Source organism: Protopterus annectens, chromosome 5.part1 (genome assembly GCF_019279795.1).
Source record: "Protopterus annectens isolate FY-2018-M chromosome 5.part1, PAN1.0, whole genome shotgun sequence".
Classification (NCBI taxonomy): Eukaryota; Metazoa; Chordata; order Ceratodontiformes; family Protopteridae; genus Protopterus; species Protopterus annectens.
Genome location: NC_056736.1, coordinates 567,221,950 through 567,245,933, shown reverse-complemented (window position 1 = coordinate 567,245,933; position 23,984 = coordinate 567,221,950). Strand labels below are relative to the sequence as shown.

The 23,984-nt window shown below is 43.5% G+C and overlaps 1 protein-coding gene across 3 annotated transcripts in view; it reads right to left on the bottom strand.

Annotated features, from left to right (window-relative positions):
• The window catches only part of EEF1AKMT1 (EEF1A lysine methyltransferase 1), a 395,301-nt gene extending 371,518 nt beyond the window's left edge, over positions 1 to 23,783 (bottom strand). For 2 of the 3 annotated variants that reach the window (XM_044073187.1, XM_044073189.1), the window contains exon 1: positions 23,706 to 23,783. The gene's annotated coding sequence lies outside the window, so the exon portion shown is untranslated. The remainder of the gene's footprint in view (positions 1 to 23,705) is intronic. The other variant, XM_044073188.1, reaches the window with a different exon arrangement.
• Positions 23,784 to 23,984: the final 201 nt, after the last annotated feature.

The following is a 23,984-nucleotide window of genomic DNA, read 5'->3' as shown; positions in this document are numbered from 1 at the left end:
AAGATTTAATCATGACTATTTAAAACTATCCTATCATATATAAAAAACTCGATCCCAAGAAATTATTTTGTTTTATTTTTACATTTATTAACCAGGTAAGTAGCCATAAGGCACATCATAAGGACAGTAATTTTACCATAACACTGTAAATACTTGTTACAATGCATTAAGCATATACAACATAAAAACTAAATGAGAAGTTATGTACCTACCATAACGTTCCATGTTAGTTGTCTTCTTCTCGCCTTCTTTCTTGCTGGATGGGTTCGGAGCCGATCCTCGGCTCCGACTCGGCCAATACTAAAGCTCGAGAGCTATTTTTACCGACTCGAGGCTCCCCTATATCCCACAATGCTAGGCGGTAAATACCCAGATCTCGTTTGATAGCTAAAAGTATAGCAGTGCTGGTCTCCTAGAGACAGAGAAAAATGAAATCCACCTCTATAGAAACTACGTGTAGAACTATCAATCAGGGGCAATAGAGGTGGTTGACGCTGTGGAAGATAAAAGATCCCAAGGATCCTCTCGGTCTGTCCAGGCTAGGGGGATGGAGGATGGGACGCAAGAAAGAAGGCGAGAAGAAGACAACTAACATGGAATGTTATGGTAGGTACATAACTTCTCAATGTTAAGTTGTCAATCTCGCCTTCATTCTTGCTGGATGGGACTGCGTCCCTAGCACCCTTATCCTGGGTGGCTCATCGGAACAGACTCTTGAGGACGGTGGAACCAAAGTTAGCCCGGTTTCTGGAGGCCATATCCAATTTATAATGTGAGATAAAGGTATGAGGAGAAGCCCATGTAGCTGCTTGACAGATGGAATCTATGGGCAGTCTGTCTTGAAAGGCTACTGACGTAGCTAACGCCCTGGTTGAATGAGATCCATGATGGTAGCTTTTGGTGTCCGAGTTCATAAATGAAGGAAATTACAGAGGCCAGCCATCTCGAAAGGGACACTTTGGAAACTGGAAGGCCCATCTTCCCTTCCGCATAAGATAGGAATAGCTGGTTAGACTTCCTAAACTGTTTAGTCCTATCCAAATAATAACGAAGCTGACGATGAACATCTAGGAAATTTAACTTTTGTTCTGCCTTGTTGGAATAATTAGGGAAGAAAATTGGAAGGTCGATTGTCTGATTAAGATTCGCCTCAGATTCGCCTCAGAAGAAACCTTGGGTAAAAAGGAAGGGTTGGTCCGAAGGGAAAACTAAGTATGGAGGACGACTGCAAAGAGCATGAAGTTCAGATACCCGTCTAGCTGATGTTATGGCTACTAGAAAAAGGGTTTTCCATGAAAGCAATTTCGGAGAGCAGGAAGTGGCCGGTTCGAAGGGGGGGGGGGGATCAAGGAGGCTAGAACCAAATTTAAGTCCCACTGAGGTGAGGGGTCTCTAATTGGGGGCTTGAGCAAAAAGATACCTTTTAGAAAGGCTTTGCAAAGTTTATGGGACATGATGCTGGAGTCTGAAAAGCCTACATGGAAATTAGATATAGCCGCCAATTGTACTCTAATAGTAGACGAAGAAGAACCTGAGTGAAAAAGTTCTGCAAGGAAGTCTAGTATAGACTGGATAGGTGCAGTGAAAGGGTCTATGTTATTAGTTGCTGCCCAGAAGGAAAAACGTTTCCACTTGCTGTTGTAAATCCTTCTTGTAGAAGACTTGTGGGAGGCTATAAGGATGTTACGGACCGAATGGGAAATTAAAGGAAGCCTGGCTAGGGTAGGAAGCGGAGCAACCAAGCTGTGAGGTTGAGAGATAGGAGGGAGTGGTGCAGCTGACCTGACTGTTGGGTCAAAAGATCTGGCACTGGATCCAGATGCCAAGGCTGCTCCAACAGAAACAAGTGAAGGAACGGAAACCATATCTGACAAGGCCAGTAAGGGGCAATGAGGATCATGTCAACTCTCAATGCGGTAGCTTTCTGAATTACTTGAGAGATCAGTGGGAAGGGGGGAAAGGCATACAGAAGTCCCCGGGGCCAATCGTGGACTAGAGCGTCCCTGGCGGGTTGACCTGGTAGGGGAAAGAGGGTGAAGAAATCGTGACACTTGCTGTTTTGGGGAGTAGCAAAAAGATCGCAGCAAGGTCGGCCCCATCTCTGAAAAATTTCTTCCAGCACTGACTGTTTGAGAGACCACTCGTGTGGCATGAGTATGGCCCTGCTCAACTTGTCCGCTATCACGTTGGACTTCCCGGGGATGTGCGTTGCTATCAGAAACCGCCTCTCGACAAAAGGGATAAGACTTGGTTCCGCCCTGTTTGTTGATGTACCATACTACAGACATACTGTCTGTCTGAATTGCAATAGTCCCGGTGGGAAGAGAGTGCTGAAGGGCTTGCAATGCTAAAAGTACTGCTCTCATCTCCAGGACATTTATGTGCAAATGGCTTTCGAAAGGTTGCCATGTGCCCTGGACCATCCTGCCCTGACAATGCCCCCCCCACCCGATCAGGGAGGAGTCTTGTCACCGTGGCAACCGGGGGGGGACGAAGGATCTGCCCTGAAGAACTTGAGGGGAGGTCATCCACCAAGATAGATGCTTCTTGCATGATTGGGTCAGCAGAATACTGTGAGACATTGGGAGCTGTTGGAAGGACCACTGAGAAAAAAGCATCCACTGGAGGATCCGCATGTGAAAGCGGGCTAGGGGAAGAAGTGTAATGGCAGCTGCCATGAGACCTAAAACCTTCAAGACAAACCTGGCTTTGATCCTGTTGCACTGAAAAAGAATGTGAACATGTTTGCGGATATCTGATACTCTTTGCTCTGTTAGCTTTGTGGAAAGATGAAGTGTGTCTAAGGTGGCGCCTATAAAGGTAATAGACTGACAAGGCAACAAGGCATATTTTTTGAAATTTATGGAAATGCCTAGAGCTTGACAAGTATGAATGGTGTAGTCTCTGGATATGAGAAGTTGACGCCTGGTGGTAGCGGTAAGGAGCCAGTCGTCTAAATATGGAAACACCTGGAATCCTTGTCATCTCAGATGAGCCGTGACCACTGCCATGCATTTGGTGAACACTCGGGAGGCTGTAGTGAGACCAAAGGGCAGGGCTCTGAACTGATGGTGACTGGCTCCCAGCCGGAAGCGGAGGAACCTTCTGGAGCGTCTGTGCATCTTGATATGATAGTATGCATCCTGAAGGTCTATTGAGCACATCCAATTGTCCTGACCAAAGAAGGGTAGAATGGACTGAAGCGTGACCATCCGGAATTTAGTTTTGTTTACAGACTTGTTTACTCTGCTGAGATCCAATATCGGTCTCAAGTCCCCTGTCTTTTTTGGAACCAAAAAGAATTTGGAGTAGATTCCGGATCCTTGCTGGTCTGCCGGGACTGGCTGGATAGCTCTTTTTGACAGCAGCTTTGATATTTCTAGCGCTGCTTGTTCCCTTAGACCGGGTGGAACATCTGGAAGGGGCCCTTTTGGTTGAGATGGGATGTGGACAAAGGGAATTTTGTAACCCTCGGATATAATCGACTGTACCCATTTGTCTTGAGTGAGAGAAAGCCAGGCTTCTGGATACAGTGATAATCTTCCCCCGACTGCCACCGAAGGTGGACAGTCGGGCAGCTCCTCAGGGATGCTGAAAAGGTTTGTCAGAGAGAGTCTCTCTGCTACCTTGATTTTGCGGACCCCCCCCCTGCCCCTAGGGTGGCGTCTACTGCTGTTCCCCCCTCTGCCTCTAGAGGGGAACTGACTCCGTGCATCAGGCGAGACTCCCTGTGATTTGTGGAACCACATTTTCCCCCCTTCTGACCCTTGGGATACGGTCTAGAAGGGGTAGAAAACCGGACTCCCACGGCAGAGAGATTCTTGCCATCCTGTTCGCACCTAGTCAATGTGTCCTTCACCTGAGGTCCAAACAATGCTGAACCATCAAAAGGGGAATTGGTGAAGGACGCCTTGAAAGGGTCCGCAAAGTTACAAAGCCGCATCCAGGCGTGACGTCGCAAAGCTACACCTGTGCCAGCAGCCCTACTCGCCCCATCAGCCGCATAGGAAATAAGCCGCATGGAGGAGTTGACGATTGAATTCAGGGTTGCCAACTGGGAGTTCATTTTGTCTCGAAACCCCCCAGTTGTTGGATCCTGCAAAGCATCACCCATTTCCTTCAGCATATCTCTCTGAAGACGGGTGAAGTGACACAAGTAGATCAGCGAACGCATAGCAAAGGTCGCTGAGGAGAACATCCGCTTACCATACCTATCCATAGTCCTAGATTCCTTATTAGGAGGATGGATAGGTACCGAAGGATCGGCTAATTCCTTCTTAGTGGCTGCGGCCACCACCATAGCATCAACAGAGACGCCCTTGGATAAGAATTCTTTGTCCTTAGGAGCTGTAATAAACTTGGACGGCCTTCGTGGGGTAGGTTCCACCGTATCAGGGGCTGTCCATGCCTTCCTTGCCACCACTTCCATGAGGGGGTCGAAGGGAGGAGATACCCAGGAGGTGGAAGGGCGAGAGCCAAAATCCTCAAGGTAGACCGACTCGTCCTCTGAAGGGTTAAGGGTGGACCAGTTCCCCCTCTGTCTAAGGATCTCAAGGATGTCTGAAAAGAAGACATCCTCAGAGGAGGACCGTGGGGACCCTTCCGACTCATCCAAGTCGGTATCCGAGGTGATAGACTCGGGGGAGTCAATATGCTTCCTCTTGCATTGTTTCTTCCGAGGGGGTTCCCCTGAAGGATCAGGAGAAGCCTCGGAAGAGGAGGATATTCCCAGTGGGGAAACTTGAGACGTTGGCTCTCTACGGTCTGGGACGAGAGGGTGGGTAGAGACCATTGCAGGCACTGTAGAGGGAGGAGCTGAGGGAGCCGACCGTGGGCAGACACCGGGTCTAGCACGCTCCGCATGACCTCGAAGGCGCCCCGATCAGGCGGGGCCGAAGATCCCCGCTCCGAAAGGACGAGGACTCCTCCCAGCATCGAAAGGGACTGCTCTGAGGCCGATGTCGGGGCTGAGCTCACCAGCGCCGAAGCTCCAAGAGGGAGAACGGGCTCGGACAAGGGTCTGATGCCACTCACCCCCTCGGAGCCGACGAGGGAAGCCCGGCGCCCAGATCCCTCCAAAGAGGAGATCGGAGCTGACAACGGAGCCGAAAGTGGAAGTATCGGCTCTGACGCACCGACAGTCACGGCTCCCAGAAGCTCCGGCTCTGAACTCATGGGAATCGGAGATGGAACTGAGGAAGGGATGGGTATAGCCACTGACCGTTGAGTAGGGCTATGCAGTATTTGGGCCAGTCCCTGGGATTTGAGAAGTCTGCTCACCACCCTCTCTAAGTCGTGGTCGGACAGTCTGGAGGACCGAGAGGAGTGGGACCTATGGCTCCTCTCTGATAAAAGTAGAGATCCTGGGGCCGAGTGGATAGAGCCAATGGATGGGGATCTCGACCTCTTCCTAGTAGATGGCTCCGACAAAACTATCGGAACCGTCTGAGTCTCAGACCTCTCGGCTCCAACCGGAGCAGAGGTAACAGTTTGAATCTTCGAAACATTGGCTCCAGACAGAGTCAATGTCGAAGCAGCCTTAGAGCCACCAGCGGATGGCTCCGAAGCTGGAGCCGACGCCTTGGAAGGCTTAGAAGGTTTTCCTGACGCCGTCTGGGTCAGGGAGCCTTCAGGCTTTAATAAGCCTCGAAGTATCAGTTTGTTTTTGCATTCCTGCAGGACTCTTGGACTGAAAGCGTGGCAGACAGAATAAGAGTCCTGCAGGTGCAAAGGTCCCAGGCAATATACACAAGAAGTGTGACCGTCTGTCAGAGACATTTTCTGACGGCACGAGTCACACTTCTTGAAGCCTGAGACCTTGGAGTCTTTAGACATCCTAAAGTGGCTGTAAAACACAGACACACACACACAGACACACCTTTAAAGAAAGGGAAAAACTAAGCCAATCACTCACACAATAAAGTATGACTAAGGGAAAGAAGTGAGGAGGGCCCGAAGGCCTAAGGAAATAACAGGGGATAAAGGGGAAAAACAATTAGGGGAACCCGAATGAAACTAGGGATAGATAACTAAAAGACTATTTTGAGAAATTATCCTAAAGAAAAATAAGGGGATTTTAGAGTTTGACAACTATAAAAGTTCACTAACCTGCAGAGCTGGTAGAAAGCATCTCGCAGCTAAAGCGGCAAACGAGATCTGGGTATTTACCGCCTAGCATTGTGGGATATAGGGGAGCCTCGAGCTGGTAAAAATAGCTCTCGAGCTTTAGTATTGGCCGAGTTGGAGCCGGAACCCATCCAGCAAGAATGAAGGCGAGATTGACAACTTAACATTGTCACTTAACAATAAGGATATGCAACAACAAGGTAATAGAGGTCATATACTGGGGTTATTATTGAAGATATTGTATCTGTATTCCGACTATAGACTATCAGAAAAAGTAGAGGCAGTTTGTAGATTCCTACCAATATTTATAATGTAAAGAAATGGGAAGCAGGAAAGGAATATCAAATAGACCAAAAGATAAAGCATTTAAGGTCAAGCACATAAATAAAAATAAATTTAACTGTCTGTTATTTATTCCAGTTGGTGACCGGGGAGGTCCACTGGGCTCAAGAGTCCGTTTTCAGTGGAGGCCCGGGGAGAAAAGCTCCACAGTACAATGTTACATCACATGATGAAAATACAAATAAAAATACAAAACTAAAGTACAAAGAAAAATTATTTGAATTACAGTCAAAATAGGTGGAAATTCCACAAACAGCTGGTGAATGCATTCAAGTATGAAGTCATTCTAAATTAAGCAACTAAGATGTTAAAGAAAATTGTCCTGGAGGATGAGAGGCATAAAGCATAAGGTTGGATGTAGATATATCAGTTACATTAGGTTGGATGTAGCTATATTAGTTACATTATCAACGTATTACTATGAGGGAAATTAGAAAGGTATGAAGTTTAGCCAGGAGAGAAGGAAGAGGAGAGCTTGGGAGGTATAGAATGAAGAGTGCAGTTACATTTTCTTTCAGTGGGCAGGTAGCAGTGGAGTTGCATTTTGAAGGAGTGTATGTTGTCACAGGTTCTCAGTGTAGAGGACAGGGCATTCCATTTTTTAGCTATGGAAAAGGAGAGTAGAAGCTGACCAGCTGGGCACTTGGATTTGTGGATGGAAATAAGGTTTTGGTGAGAAGATCTAAGGGGTCTGAGGGGGTAATACGGTTGAAGAATATTAGATAGTGTGGGGCACCTGGTAGGTTGAAATATTAGTTTGTGGGCTGTGACAATTTGGAGGTAGTCTAGTTGATTAGGGAGTTCAAGTCAATTTAAAGTTTGTAGGGAGGTGCAGTGATGAGAGAGGGAATTTGCCTTGGTGGCAAATTTGGAGATTTTATTGTAGCATACTTCCAGTTTGGAGGTTAGGGTGGAAGATAGATTTGTAGGCAGAGGAGCACCATATAGAAGAGATGGGAGGAGATGTGTAGTGGCCAAGGTCTGTCTAGTAGAGGGGGAGAGGAATTGATTGTTTCTGTACAGTACGCTGAGTTTTATGTGGGTCTTCTTGATGTTAAGTTGGATGTGGGTACTGAATTTTAAGTGTTCATCAATGGTGACCCCTAGGAGTTTGGCAGAGGGAACGATGTCAATGATGGAGTTGTTAAGGCTTGTAATTTTAAATGAGTTTTTTTCAGTGGGGGTGGATTTAGAGTGAGTAAATAGTAGAATCTTAATTCTGTTAGCGTCAAGTGAGAGGTGGTTTTGGTGCATCCATTTTTCAGTGGTTGAGAAGGCGGTTTGAGTTAGAAACTGGAGTTCTGTAAGGTTGGAGGCATAGCAGAGCAAAACTGAGTCGTCTACGTATTGGACAATTTTGGTATTGGGAATAGCTTTGTGGAAATCGTTAATGAAGATGTTAAATAGCAGAGGGCCAAGTATGGACCCTTCCGGAACTCCTGTGGGGGTGGAAGGAAGCTGGAGGAGGCTTGGCCCCATTTCACGGCTTGGGACCTGTCTGAAAGGTAGCTGGAAAACCAGGATAGTTTTTGGGGAGATGTTGAGGTTAGATAGATGGTTTAGTAGATGGGAGTGGGAGATGGTACTGAAAACTTTAGATAAGTCTAAAAGAACAGATGAAACTAAGTTACCAGAGTCTCGAGCTGAATTGACAGAGTGTAAAAAAGGAGAGGAGGGCTGTGTTGGTATTATGTCCTGGGCGGAAGTTGTGTTGGGTAGGAGAGAGCAGCTTGTGTTCGGTTAGGAATGGCATGAGCTGCAGGTGAATGCATTTTTCAAGAATTTTAGAGATGGGTGAGAGGATGGCTATGGGGCAGAAGTTGGAGAAGTTACAGTTTTTGCCACCTTTATGGAGTGGAAGAATAAAAGCAGAGCTCCATAGTTTGGGTACATAGGACTCGAGTAGTGATCTATTTATCAGGATGCTGATAGGGAGAGCAATACTGTCAGAGGCAATTTTTAAGAAGGAGGAGGGGATGTTGTCAGGGGCACTGGTGCAAGGTTTGAGTTTGGAGAGAAGTTTTTTTATAAGGTAGGTAGATACCGGTTTAAGTTCAAAGATAGGAGTTGAGGGAGGCGAGGCAGAGGGGGGGTGGGGGGATGTTGTTGGGGAAGGTTTTGGTTAGCTCAGCAATAGAAGAGGTGAAGAAGGTATTGAATAGTTTGGCACTTTCTTGGTCAGATTTGCTAGTATCAGGGCAGGGATTGTTAGTTGTACCAGGCTTAAATAACAGATTAATAAAGACAGAGAGAAAAGTTAAGTACAGCATGTTAGAGGAATGTACGAAATTAGATATATCAACTGGCAAGAGATCTCCTCCACTAAACCAAATGATCCTTATCCTTGTATTAATCTCAATGGCCTTCATCAATACATTTCTGACCCTACTAAGATAGACAAAAACATAAAACAATAGCCTACTTGACTGAACACCCACAAGTAATCCCACCTACACTTCTCACTCTGGATTTCTTTCCATCTCTGTTATTGACCAAAACACTACTTGCTGACCTGTCAACTTACATCTGGATCAGAAAGACTTAAAACTTCTCTGTCACCTACTTCAGTACCCTTCTCAAACAATGCAACTGGCATCCTAAAAAACTTCCCTTATATGACGCTATTACTTTTTTAATAACATCTTTTTAACCATACTAAATCCCATAGATCCCCTACACAAAATAGAAGTCAAAACTAATCCAGCTCCATGGCTGACATTAGAAATCAAACAACTAATGAAACTGAGTCAGTGCTTGGAAAACACTGAAACAAAGCAACTCTTTAGTAAACCTTCAACATTACAGACATCTTGGAAACAAGACCAAAAATGCAATATGCAGTAAAAAGGAAACTGAATTTTTTCTCTTTCCCTACAAACATCTACTTCTGATAATTCTAAATCCTAAACAGTTCTAGTTGTCCATTAATAAATTCATGAAACCAGGTAAACCCATACAACAGAACCCTATCCCAGGCGAGTCAAACTTTAACACTGTGTGCAAAATCAATGACTTCTTTATCCAGGCCACTGACTCTTTACTCGCACCAACTAACTGTAACAATCATAACTCATTCTCAAGTAACCTTCAACAAGAAGCTACAACCCCTAATTGAGTTAATTCATAGGACAACCTCACACACAAAAAAATTCTTTTACTCTCTCTTCATTTCTCATCTCAAGACTCTCAACAACCCGAAACCAGCTACACTTGCAACAGACCAACTCCCATCAGAATTATTAGCAAATTTGTAAATTCAATAGCCTTTCCCATAGCCATCCTTATTAACAGATTCATTGCATAGGAATATGTCCCCTTGTTGTTGCGTCTATCGGCTTTTCCCGGTTAGGGGTCGCCACAGCACAACTCCGGTCCACTAATGATTGGCAGTAGATTTTTATGTGCCGAGTTGCCAGCCCTGATGCACAACCTTCAACGAAGGTACGCCCATTCACGCATGTCTCCACACAGAAGACGCTCTAGCTGAGAATCGAACAGGACGTCTTACTGTGAGGTGACAACGCTGCAGAATATGTTCCTTAACTTTGGAAAAAAACATATATTATCCGTATTCAAAAAAGTGATCAAGATTACTCCATTGCCGTTATATTAATCTGTCCATCCACAACCCCTTTCCCCATTTTGCACATGGGATCAGGGTGTCACTTAGTGACAATCATCTAGAGGCAAGGTTGACACCACTGGGTGGCTAGCCTTGCCTCAGTTATTCTTCCATGCCACACACACTCACATGCATACTCACATGCACACACACACATATGGCCAGTTTAGAGCGTCCAATCCACCTACTGCATGGCTTTAGAATGTGGGAGGAAAGCAGAGCATGTGGAGGAAACACACACAAACACAGGGAGGGCATTATATTCCCACATGTGTAAAATATTAGAAAAATGTATCCACAAGCAACAGCAACTGCTACACCATTTAATTACCAACGATCTCCTCTCCCCCACACATGGTTTATACCAGGACACAGCCCTCTTCTCATTCTTTAATACTGCGTACACTCACCTTGATCAGCACTCAGTGCCTGCAGCTATATTCAATGAACTTTCTTAAAGCATTGGACAGTCTGCCACTGACTTCTACTCGCCAAACTATCCAGCTTTGGACTTACCCCAATCTGTAATATCATATTTACCAGCCACCTCTCATATCATATTTACCAGCCACCTCTCAGACAGGTCTCAGTCCATACTCTGGAAAGACACCTACTCATCCTTCCTACCCAACAATCTAGGAGTCTCACAAGGCTCAATTGTCGGCCCCCTTCTCAACATTTTCATAAATGATCTAAATAAAACAATTAACTGTGAAACAATCATACAATATGCAGATTATTCTTTACTCAGAAGCCATGCCCATTCCATCAAAAAAACTTCAGAGAGTTTTCACTCAGCTAGAACACTGGTTAAAAACTGCAAAACTATTTTTAAATGCAAAAACAGCAAACTCATGATATTCACCAATAAGAACCTATCCAAAATTAAAGACTCCTTAACCACTGTTTCCAGCAACACTGCTCTTGAAAAACTGACCACATCAAACTCTTAGGAGTCATCATTGACAAAAAAAAAAAAACTTTTAATCAACACTTCAGCTATGTTATTGCCAAAACCAACCAAAAGTTGGTCATACTATACCGAACAAAACAACATCTAAATTCTCAAGATCAGCACCAAAGTGTCCAATCTATTCTCCTCTTTAATTTGTTGTACACAGCCCCAATTCTAACTATGCTTAACAAAGCCTCCATCAATAAACTCTCAGCTATTTACCATAAAATTGTTAAATTTGCTACTAACCTCTCTCAGAGAATACAGCGCTGTACTCCCCTTTATCTATTACAATGGCTAGAACTTAGTAAAGTCTTGGACTATGCAAAACTAAAAACTGCATTTACTATTTTAAATAGTCCCAAATATCCTACTATCCAAAACCTAAATGCTACCTATACCCCTAAAAGAGAACTTAGATAAATGTACCTAAAATAACGTGACATTCCTCTTTCTAAAAATCAAGCTGCAAATTCTTTATAATCTCTACATGTTGCAAACACTGGAACTCTCTCTCATCCCATCTCACTACTGAAACATACAAATCCAACACAATCTACAAGTATACCTTACCTCCACATGGCACTGCCACTGCATTAACACCTGACCAAAGCTCTGTTTCAGACTCCTAGCTGTCCCCATCCCTTCATGTAAACACTGCCCCCATAATCCACTAAGCCTCCTCCTATCCATCTTGTCCCTTAACAACCTTTTACCAAACTCAATTTTTTCTTCTTCTCTTTCTCTCTAATTCTAAAATTCAACCATCTCCTTCATTTATCTACTATTCCATTCATATATGCTTTTCTCTCCCTTCTATGAACAATGTCACTCTAATTCTTCTCCATCACCACAACAAAACTACACTTCCCAACCCACACCAATCTCCATCTAAACCACTCATAGCAGATCACTAAGCGATCAACCCGGAGGCCATTTTAAGCTTAGCTGTTTCATCCCAATGTAATATCATGAAAATGCTAGTCAATACCCAAGATTGCATTTAATGATAACTACACATATCCAGGAGGGTTGTGGGAGCTATCCCCACTAAGAATTTTATGGTGCCCCATCCACTCGTCCAGGTTCCTCTTGAACAGTGTCATAGAGGTGCTCTGTTTCACATGAATTGGTAGCCTGTTCCAAAGATGCAGCAGTCACTGGGAGATAATCTGTCCCTCCAGCATGTCCTATTTAAGTCGCAGGCCATATTTAAGTCCCTGGAATGGGTAGCCCTAGTCACGTTTGATTTACTAATATGTAGCAAGTTTATTAGGTTTGGGTCCTAGTTTGCTCTGTAGGCTAGGCATAAGTCTCCCCTTAAAAGTGTATATGACACGGAGTATAGTGTCATGGACTTGTCAGTCTACGCAAGGCATATGCTGGAACCCCCTGATCCTCTTTGTTAGAAACCTTTGAGGTCTCTCCAGTTGCTGCAGGTGCTTTCTATAGTACATGCCGAACGGAGCGTTATTCTCAATTATAGGCCGGATTAGTGCCGAGTATAGAAGGGTTATAACCGCTTTTGCTCTTGAGGTGATGTCTTTACTAATCAAGTGTGCTATGTAAAAAGCCTTCCTTACTACAGTAGACACAAGGTGATCGAAGTTGAGTTGCACTCACCTTGAGATCCCAGGTCCCTTACCACTTTATGGATAGTGTGAAGGGACATTGCTTATGCCGAAGGGAATGATGATGCATTTCTGTGCATTTAGTTTGAGACCATTACTAATACACCAGTCAGTCTGTGCGAAGCCCTCCTGGAGTATACTGATATAATTTGGGGATTCAATGACTGCTCCTAGTTTGTAATCATCTGCAAACCTGGTTAGCCACAATCCCTTAGTTTTGACCAGAACTTCTGAGAAGTATTTACCAAACAGTAGGGGGCCCAGCACTGACCCCGGTGGCACCCCACTGGTAACTGGTCTGCTGGTTGATGTGGAGTCACCCACTTTGATAGTGTGTCCCAGTTTGTGAGCCAGGCGGCAACCCATCTTACAATGAAGGAGTTTACATTCAGTTTGCCAAGTTTAACGCTAATGCCTGAATGTGGGATTGTGATAAAAGCCTTTGCCAAGCTGAGGTATGCTGTGTGCACAGCTTTGCCCCAGTCAATGGCCCTGGTCACATTTTCAAAGAAGTCCACCAGATTTATCAAGCAGGATCTGCCCTTCATGAAGCCAAATTGGGTAGGATCCAGGGTTTGGAGGTTGCCTATGTCTTTATTTATGAGGTCCATAATGATACATTCCATGGCCTTACAGATGAGGCTGGTCAGGCGTATGGGTCTGTAATTCCCCAGGTCTGTTGCTAGGCCACCTTTTGGAGGGGAATAACTGTTGCTGTTGTCCATTGCGCAGGAACAAAACATGTGGTTAGGCTATGACTGAAAAGGGTAATTAATGGTGATGCTAATTCATGTTTTAGTCTGTTGAGAGGACAGCATGGCCTTGGACAAGGTTTTGAGGACCTGATCTTCAGATATGTAGGGTGGGGAGTAAGTTTGGGGGAAGGTTTGTGATGTTAGGAAGGGATAAGGGAGTGAAATTTTCACCCAAACATATCCAATAGCAGGTTTGCTATCTCTGTGAGGTCAGTGTGTGTGATATTGTTGGTCACTAGTTCTGCACATGCTTGGGTCCTACCTTTCAGGCTACGTACGCAGCTGTAAAAGACCTTATGGTTGCCTTTGGCTGTACTTGCTAAGTTTCTCCCAAATGAGCCCTTAAAGGATTTGACAAATTGTCTTATCTGCCTGTTGAGGTTGCTTTTCCATTACTGGAGTCTTGCCTTTGTTTTCTTGGACAGCAACTTTTTTGAGTTTATTGTAAAGTTTGTTGACACTGGATGTCCACCATGGCAGCTTGTTTTTAATTGGGGCTCTAGTTTGATTTTTTTTTTTTTAGGTACAGCCCAAGTATATACACTTATGCAAGTGATTGTACATGGCTTTAGTGTAAGCTTTGGTGTAGTTACAACTTCCAGCTTGGAATGTATTTATACCTTCGCCTAGGAGAGTATAGTTTGCCTTTGTGACATTTTTTTAGCCTGATTTCACCCTTTGAGAATTCTGGTGTTAGTGCCAGCTCAAAGGTGACTGTTTTGTGGTCAGATTTTGTGGTCAGATTTAACTAATGACTGTCTGACAGTTGCGGCAGTGCATTTGTTTGTCATGTTATGCAGTGCATTTGTTTGGCATGTTATTGAGGACCAGATCTAGAACGTTTGTTCCTCTTGTTGGCGGTATAAACAATTTGTTCCAAGGTATTTGAATTAACAAAGCCAAGGAACTTGTGCTAGTGAGCTGGCGTTAGAATAGGTTTCCCAGTTGATGGTGGGATCATTGAAATCCCCCATAACCAGAGTGTTCAGTAAAATTTGGATTGTCTCTAGTTTGGTCAAGTAGGCTTCGTGGGAATCGTGACCCATGGAGGGGGATCTATAACTGGCCTGTCTTGAATGGGAGTCACCCATCGCAACCTTGACTTGGAGTAACTCCAAGGAGTTGTCCAGTCTAGCTACACGGGAGGTGAACTTACCTCTAATATAGATAGAAACATCACCTCTTTTGGTTTTCACACGTTCATTCTATGGTCTAAAGGTGTGGAAGACATTGTAGCTTTGCAAGGCCAGGGCTTTCTGAGGCCTTGAACCTGTTTTTTGTGCCTGCACAGACATTGCTTCCAGAGAGTGTAGTTTTTGGTTTAAGTTCCTAACATTTAGCAGCATGATCCTTATTTTGTTCTGATTGGCTAAATTCACAGTATCTGTTTTATATATATATATATATATATATATATATTTTGGAAGGAATACATATGCAAGGTTATTCTTGGTGTTTTGATCAGTTTTTTTATTTATTTAAATCACATTTTGAGCTCTTTCACTCATTGTAAAGTTTTCAGTCGAACTTCATCAAAAAAGAACTTAAAATGAACCTAGGCTTATTATTTAATTAGTGTGGCCAGCAGGGGATGGGTTAAGGAGTTCCCTAATCCAAGAAACTAGGCTTATTGTTTAATTGGTATGCCAAGCGGGGGGGGGGGGTTAAGGAGTTAAGTAATCCATTAAGGACACTGGAAATGCTCAGGTTTTCATTTAATCCTGGAGGTGTGCCCGCTCGCAATTGTATCTGCCATTTTAACTCTTTAACTAACAGTAAGTTGTCTCTGTTCCAAAGGGGGTCAGTAATCCCTAGGGGTTCTGCAAGTTTTTCAATTGCTGCAAATTGGAATCCGGAGAACTGGGAGCAGGTCTAGTATGCCAGGCTAGTGAGTTGTAAGGGTCTCGTTTACTGATGGCTCCCACATGTTCTTTTATCCGGATCTTAAGTAGTCTTGTGGTTTTACCAATGTAGTAGGATTCACATTGAGAGCGTACTGTGATGTAAACCACACTGGGGTTCTCGCACTTTAAATAGTCTTTTAAGTAAATTATATTATATGTATATATATATATATATATATATATATATATATATATATATATATATATATATATATATATATGGGTCTACTTCAACAGACCAAAATACCACTTACCCAAAATTCAGATAACTGAGACCAAAAGGCCGACACCACAAGAACACCAATGTACCGAACACCGACTCACCACTCCAGGAAAGTAAACTTTGCTCCTTCCCTACGGTAGTGCGATCTAGGAGTTGATATATTTAGTTAGGGGGGTGTGGGTGGCGAAGCCCCCACATTGGTGGGTTGGCTTTCGTTCAGTTTCGTTTGTTTTTAAGGATGGCCAAACATTTACTTACCTGGAGTGATAAGTCGGTGATCCAGGACATTGGTGTTCTTGTGCTGTCGCCCTTTTCGTCTCAGCTATCTGGGTTTTGGGTAAGTGGTATTTCGGTCCACTGAAGTAGACCCACACTTTTATCAAATAATACACGATTTTAAAGTAATTTGTTTGTGTTGCATTGAGCAATATCTAGCTGGAAGTTGTGACTGTTTTTTCAGTAGGTCTTATACAAGTGGTATTTTCAGTTAAGGCTTGTTAAAAAGCCTGCATAGCCAGTGATAAGTGGGGGTAGTTTACCTCATTGTAGGTCTTATACAAGTGGTATTTTCAGTTAAGGCTTGTTAAAAAGCCTGCATAGCCAGTGATAAGTGGGGGTAGTTTACCTCATTGTTATTCGGTTTCTGTCTTGTACAAGTGATAAGTGGGGGTAGTTTACCTCATTGTTATTCGGTTTCTGTCTTGTACAAGTGGTACAGTGAATTGTTTTCCATTTAAACTGTGAGCTTTGGCCAAATGAGACCTGCATGAGTGGAGTTAAGTAGATTTTTATCTGCACTTTTATCAAATAATACACGATTTAAAGTAATTTGCTTGTGTTGCATTGAGCAATATCTAGCTGGAAGTTGTGACTGTTTTTTCAGTAGGTCTTATACAAGTGGTATTTTCAGTTAAGGCTTGTTAAAAAGCCTGCATAGCCAGTGATAAGTGGGGGTAGTTTACCTCATTGTAGGTCTTATACAAGTGGTATTTTCAGTTAAGGCTTGTTAAAAAGCCTGCATAGCCAGTGATAAGTGGGGGTAGTTTACCTCATTGTTATTCGGTTTCTGTCTTGTACAAGTGATAAGTGGGGGTAGTTTACCTCATTGTTATTCGGTTTCTGTCTTGTACAAGTGGTACAGTGAATTGTTTTCCGTTTAAACTGTGAGCTTTGGCCAAATGAGACCTGCATGAGTGGAGTTAAGTAGATTTTTATCTGCACTTTTATCAAATAATACACGATTTAAAGTAATTTGCTTGTGTTGCATTGAGCAATATCTAGCTGGAAGTTGTGACTGTTTTAATCTTGGTGGCTTTGAAACTGCCCGCCCCTCTTATAAATTTCCACTTGGATACTCCTCCTGGGCCCATCTCATTTGCTCACAAAAAAAAAAAAAAAAAAAAATTTTATCTGCTTTTACTGTATTTGTATTTCTTCCTACTTTATTTTGCTTTTGCGTCATCTTAAAAGTACTCAGTTGTATTTATTACTACTTGGTGTAACTCATTCTAAGCCTTTTAGTTTAAGCACTTGGGCTTCAGACCAGTTGGGAACTGCTGATTGAGGGCTCAGTGTCTGTTATTCTAAAAGTGTATCAATTCTGGTTTAAGCACAGGGCTTCAGGCCAGTTATTTTACATTAAGAGGGTTCGTGGTCTGCACTCTTGTGGGAGGAGAGGCTGGACTCTGCCCTTCTGAGCTGGGAATTTCTGGTTAAAGGCTTATAGTGCCTGCATATTTGAACCGCTTCTTACTGAAACTGGTACACCTTGTTTGCTGTAGCACAGACTAGATCCAGGCCTGCTGAATCTAGCTTTGCTTGTATAACTTGAGCACTAATCCAGGCATTCTTTAAAGTATTCAATTGTATTTATTACTGCTTGGTAGTAACTTGATTAAAGTGTAGCTATCATTCTAAGTCTTTTGGATTAAGCACTTGGGCTTCAGACCAGTTGTTTTACATTAGGAAGGTTTGTGGCCTGCACTGTAGTGGCAGGACAGGTAGCTTCCATCCTTCTAAGTTGGGAACTGCTGATTGAGGGCTCAGTGTCCGTTATTCTAAAAATGTATTAAATTCTAAAAGTGTATTAATTCTGGTTTAAGCACTTGGGCTTCAGGCCAGTTATTTTGCATTAAGAGGGTTTGTGGTCTGCACTCTTGTGGGAGGAGAGGCTGGACTCTGCCCTTCTGAGCTGGGAATTTCTGGTTAAAGGCTTATAGTGCCTGCATATCTGAACTGCTTCTTACTGAAATTGGTACACCTTGTTTTCTGTAGCATAGACTAGATCCAGGCCTGCTGAATCTAGCTTTGTTTGTATGCTTGTTATTTCCCTGAAACGCTAATTCCACGTAAAACGCGGCTTTTCAGCGCTTCTGTGGATCCCTAGTGATATCTGCATTGCTTACTGTACTTATTTCCTTGTTTCACTTGAATGAAAGTTACTGTTTGTCGTTTTTGCATTTATGTTACCTGTAGCACATTGCATTTAAGTTACCTGGCACTTGCTCACTAAAGCAATTATATAAGTCAGCACTAAAAAATTAAAAGCACTACACCCTCACAAACTCCCCTTGAGTACCTTGTTCCCCATTGGCCCTTTTTTTTCAATTATAAAGGAATTCCCAATACTATTCTAGCATGTCCAAAGGTCAGTTGTCAATCTCCTCTCCGGTCCAGATGGTGAATCTGGGAATCTTCAGGCAATGTTACAACTGCCTCATGTACACAGACAACCCTCTCCTCCTCCCAACAAATTCCAACACAAGTGAGAGATGCAACCATATAGCCAAACTGGAGGCTAAGCTCTCTCAACTCAGGACTGGCGTAACCAGTCAGGAGGAAAAGGAAACCACACTCACTACAATTCCAGTCTCACATAGACCTACCACGACAGCAAACCAAACACATAAACACACAAAAACATACTTGGTGGCTCTAAATAAAAATCTGCCAAAGCAGCAGAGACCTCCAAAGCAGACACCTAAGCAAACGCTACCCCAAAACAAAACACGTGCAACACATAGCTCACAAAGCCCGTGTGCCAAACAGTCACAGCCCTTCAGGCTAAACAACACACCTGATACACTTATAATAGGTGACTCTGTCGTCAGGCACACTGACGTCCCGCTCACCGGGCTGAACAAGGAGAGGGTCACGGTGAGCTGCCTGTCGGGCACTAGGATCCGCCACATAACACAAGCACTCAGGTCACTTCAAGGCAAGTACAAATATGACTCAGTCATTGTCCATGCTGGTGTGAATGACCTGAGACATACCTCCCTGGACTACATGAAAAGAGACATAGAGGAGCTCTCTGAGCATGTAGCCCAGGCCAGTATGACCCTGACCTTGAGTAGCATCTTACCCTCACCAAGAATGATGCCACAATATGAAGACAAGATGATCAATTTCAACAATTGGCTTAAGTATTGGTGTCATTCAAAGGGGATCCAATGCTTGTCAGCCTGGGATGACATGCTCGACAAGCCACGATGCTTTGCTAGGGACGGCTTGCACCTATCACCCCTGGGCTTTCAGATATTGGCAAAAGCTCTTGCTACCCCCATAGTGCCTTTTTTAGGCAAGGCTCAAAAGACAAACCCACCTCCATAGGTATCACAAGGGATAAGAAACTAAGAGTAGTGCTACTCAACGCCAGAAGTCTAAACCTCAAGATGCATGCACTCGAAACTCTCCTTAGCATGGAGAGCATCGATATCTGTGCAGTAACAGAAACCTGGTTCAAGGCTCCCGAGAGCACCCCAGCACTACCAGGTTATACCTCATGCCATGCTTTTCAGCCCCAAAACTTGGACCGAACCACAAAAGGAGGGGGAGTATCAATATTTGTCAAAGATACCCACACCTCCAGGTTGGTGGCGCAGCACGAAGCATCAGAGACTATCCATGTGCAACTAAAAGTGGGTAAAACTGCCTTCCAGTTTATAGCCTGCTACAGACCACCCTCCCAAACCCAGGAACTCCACTCGGCCTTCCTGAGAACACTGGAAAATATGAAGGTCTCTCCAAACACCATTATATTGGGCGACTTCAACTACCCAAACATAGACTGGGAGCATTACTCTAGCTCCAACACCCCAGCCCAAAGGTTCCTAGAATTTATAAACTTAAATACTATGGAACAACTTGTTACCACTCCCACAAGAGGGGAAAACATACTGGACCTGATCATCACCAACATGGGGACTCTATGCTCCAGACCAGAAATGTATCCCTCACTGGTAAGATCAGACCATAAACTAATCTCACTGGATATTCACATCCCGACCCCACCCCCTGCCCACAAAACCACAGTGAAAAACTTCTCTAAAGCAAATTTCACACTCCTCAAAACAGAGGTGGAATCCTTCAAAGCCCCCGGGCCTGTGGAAAATACGGCGCAGACCGCAGAATCCTTTATAAACGCATTCTATGAACACCTTCAGGAATGCATGGATCATGCAATCCCAAATAAAACCAAGACCCAATCCTCCAAAGGCAGACGTCCTCTCTGGTGGATCCCAGCCATAAACAAACTATACACTAGAAGTAGGAAGCTACTACATGATAGATCAAAATCCCAAAAAAGGAAGGCATCTCTGATCAGTATTAGCAAAAAACTACGGGCACTCATAAAATCGTCTAAGGCCAGCTTCGAGAGAAAAATTGCACAGGACACTAAGGATAATCACAAGGCTTTCTTTAGTTATGTTAGGAACCTGGATGGGAATTCCCAGATATGCACAGAATTAGTCCAAAATGACAAAAAATACACCGAACCCACAGACAGTGCCAACATCCTAGCTGACAGGTTCAGCGCAAACTCCCCCCCCCACCAAAAGGGCAAATATCTATCCCAGCAGAGTGCTACCCCCTGACATCTTAGATGCTCAGGTAAGAGCCGCCCTCTCCAAAGCAAAAAACACAGCATCAATGGGACCAGACGGTGTCCCGTGCTGCGTCCTACATGAACTCCAAGAAGAGCTAAACCCAAACATAAAACTACTGTTCAATCTCAGCCTTACTACAGGATATGTACCCAAAGAGTGGCGTACAGCAACGGTGGTCCCTCTCCACAAAGGTGGTGCCTCAACGGATCCTGGAAACTATCGCCCCATAAGCCTGACTAGCTTGGTCTGCAAAGCTATGGAAAGGATCATCATGGACCTTATAAATAAAGATATCGGGGACCTACAGACACTGGATCCTACCCAGTTCGGCTTTGTTAAGGGCAGATCTTGCCTCTTAAACCTGGTCGATTTCTTTGAAACAAGTCACCAAGGCTATTGGCGAGGGGAAGGTGGTCCACACAGCCTACCTGGACCTCGGAAAAGCCTTCGATACAATACCCCACTCGGGCATTATAGAGAAGCTCACCAGCTTAAATATAAACCCCTATGTCACTAGATGGGTTGCAAACTGGCTCAAGGACAGAACCCACATGGTTAGAATTGCTGGAGCCATGTCAGACTACAAACCAGTTACAAGTGGTGTCCCACAAGGCTCAGTCCTGGGACCTCTCTTGTTCAGTATATATTTCTCAGAGGTACAGGCCAACATGGAAGGACTGTGGCTGACCAAGTTCGCAGATGACTGCAAACTGGGCGCCATAATCGACTCTCCAGCCGACACAAGCATCCTCCAAAAGGGCCTCATAGAAACAGACAACTGGTGCCAGAGCCATGGCCTCAGGCTAAATGCCAAAAAGTGTATAGTCATCCCCTTTGGCAAAAACAAAGTGCCCACAAATTACCACATAAGTGGTAATCCATTAAGTATGGAAGAAGTAATTATGGACCTGGGGACCCAAGTTGATAGCAATCTCTCATTTGGCAACCACGTGGCCAAAGTGGTTAGAAAAACATTTTATATAGCCCACCTAATCATGAAGGGATTCACATCTAGATCAGGGGAGGTCATCGTGCCTCTTTACTCATCCCTCATCAGGCCTATAATTGAGTACAATGCCCCTTTTGGGATGTACCTTAACAGACACCTGCAGCAACTGGAAAGACCCCAAAAGTACCTCACCAAGAGGATCAATGGGCTCAAACAGATGCCATATGCTGCCCGGTTAAAGAAACTCCAGCTCTACTCAGTGGCATACCGCCTGCTCAGAGGCGATCTGTGCCTGACATATAAAGCCATGTCCAACCCGGAATTAATGGACATGCTGCACCTCAGAAAATCCAAATCCCATCGAGCTACGCGCTCAAGAGACTTGAACCTCAGCAATGAAATAAATAGGACATGCTGGAGGACAGATTCATAACCCAGAGGCTCCTTTCACTCTGGAATAAAATCCCAGTCCAGGTTAGGCAGAGTCCCTCATTGACTCTCTTCAAGAGGAATCTTGATGAGTGGATGGGGGAATCGTAGGTTTACCCCGGGTATCACTTCTGTGTCACTGTTAGACAGAGGCACAGTATACTAACCTCGAAAAAGAACATAGCAAAATTAATTTAAAATGGGTGGCGAAAGCCAAACACACTCTGGCTAGGCTTATAAATGCCCTAGGGCAGATAGCCTAGTATGAACCTATATGTATACATGTATGCATATATACATACAGAAACTACTCTATAACTCCACCCTCCAATACTGCACCTCATACTTATTTCCTCTCACAACTTCTTTTCACAATTCTAGAATCACTAAAAAAATAGTTCTGCTGTTTGTAAACATCTTGTAAGTTATAACTGTAAATTAATTGCTTGTTCGAGAATATTTGAATGAATGTATGAATAAATAATTTGTATTCTTTTAATATTTTATATATATATACACATCTTTTTAATAGAACCAGCTCAAACAGTACTTGTGTATTCTGTGATTACCCATTTTATTCAATTCAGTTCAATGGTCACTGGGAAGCCACAGCCTGTCCCAGAAGTGAAAAAGGAAAAGACTGAGAAGCTCATTGTGGACTGGTCGTCAAGACCACCATACAATGTTCTCATGCTCTCAATAAATCAGGAACAAATCCCAACAGAATCAGGGACAGGTACTGAAATAACAGAGACACTTGTAAAATATTAGTATTATTAGCCTGGGGCATTGACAGAATAACACAAATGTGAATTAATATACATTTTCTGAAGAAAAAACGAGTCCATAACATTAATTATTAGCATTATTTAAGTTTAATGCACCACCTTTTCTCCAAAATCCACCAGTTTTAGGAGGGATTAAGAGGGACAGAGCTAGAATCTGAGTAAAAATCAGGTTGAGTTGAGAAGTACTGGCACAAAGGCATCATACCTCTCTCAAAATTATGCTCGGAATCCCTCTGAAAACGGACACTTTACGGGTACTTGAATGCAAGAGTGCAGCTAGGCATACTGTTTGTACTCTACTTCTACTGGGTACGAATTTCTAGATATTATTTAGAGAAACTATGGCTTTCTTAGGCCATAGCAATGTCCACAAATATCTAAATGAATGTCTCCAGTAAGACTTACATACATTGAAAAAATGTACATTTAATAGTTTAGGTCGGGAAAAGATGCAAACATTTAAGTGCTGGGGGGGTAAATGTCACCAGGTGGGTTGGGGAAAGCATGAACAGTTTAAATTCTCTGGCTACAACCCTGGGTGAACAGATTCCAGTTAATTAAGAGTTCTAGTCTGCTTTTACTTAGAAAATACATGTTAAATCTCCTAAGCGTATTCTTTCAGCTTCTCTGGCTAACAGTATTAATGTTATTAAAAGTATGTGACTGACTGTCCACAATTACTTCTGGATTTGTTCCCGAATTCTGGAGGTAGGAGGCTGACAGCTATGCTAAGCGTGTCTACGGGAAACATGGAGGATCACCAATTCACTATCGTGGGATTTTTAGGGTGTGAGAGAAACAGAAACACTTCGTAAAAATCCAGGCTGATACAAAAAGGCCACACAGCCTTTACAAATAAGGCTCCCCGGGGAGTGCAAATAAACAAAACAGATCCTCGTTTAGCAACATATAACACTACATTCGTATATACCCAGTACAAATACAGTACACCAAACATGTGCGGCGATATCATGGAGCATTTCCAAGACGATAAACTTTTACCAACCAAAAATTTGACGCTTACAATCAAGTAACTTATACACCCCAATGTGAAAAATTTGACAGACCGTCAAGTTAAAAACTACAACTTACCGCCTAAGTGGCTATATAAACCCAGCTCAACGTTCACCTTTGACCCGGCGTTACGTTACAATTTAAGGCTGTTCTTTTTACGTCTTGGATATAAAAATGTACGGAAGCGAATAGTGCACCCTGTTGTATAATTGTTTGTTACCTCTTGAGTGGGATGTTGAAGGAAAAAAGTGTTAGTGAAATACCTGTCAACAGTCCCAAGTTATGTTTCAGAATGTTGCCGTAATCCTGTGTTTTTTTTTTGTTTGTTTAATTTAGTTGGTTATTGAAGTTGTTTTA